Source organism: Myotis davidii, unplaced genomic scaffold, assembly GCF_000327345.1.
Source record: "Myotis davidii unplaced genomic scaffold, ASM32734v1 scaffold299, whole genome shotgun sequence".
Classification (NCBI taxonomy): Eukaryota; Metazoa; Chordata; class Mammalia; order Chiroptera; family Vespertilionidae; genus Myotis; species Myotis davidii.
The window spans coordinates 736,975-737,635 of NW_006293088.1; positions in this window are offsets into that span (position 1 = coordinate 736,975).

Genomic DNA, 661 nt, shown 5'->3' on the forward strand with positions numbered 1-661 from the left:
TGAGGTAATAACACGCACAGTTCATAACTAAATAGCGTGGTGAACCATTGCATAGTGAACAGCTGGTGACCACCAACCCTGCCAAGAGAGAGCACAGCACGGCAATTCAGTTCTCACATGAACTGCCTCACATGAACTGCGCGCCCCGGGTTACGCGCTCAGTCCCACAAGACCGCCCCCCTTCAGACATCAATCATTAGTCCTGGGGCCACCTGTACTCAGTTTCCTCACCTGTGAAATGGGGATGTGAGCACATGTTCATGGCATTGCTGTGAGAAGGAAATGATTGCCTGAACAGATAAAGGTGAGCACAGTGCCTGTCCCACAGCCACTGGTTGGCCAAGTTAGCTGTAACTGCTATTTTCTGCCTGACTTCATGCTGCTAGGATTGGGCTGGGAAAGGTGCTCAATCTTAGAGTTATGTATGTGGTGATTTTCCTAATTCTTGCTGTCTTGGGCGGTCCTTCCCCTTCCATCTGAGCCCCTCTGACCCCGGAGTCTCCACCCCTTCTCCCTACCTGTGACACCAGCATCATCTCGCCAGCCAAGAGGTTGGCAGATGGAAACTGGTGCTGTCCCTACCCTTCCCAGGGATGTTTTCATCTAAACGGGCTCTTTAAAAATCCCCGCAGCAAGGAGCAGGCTCTGAGAACTTGAGCAG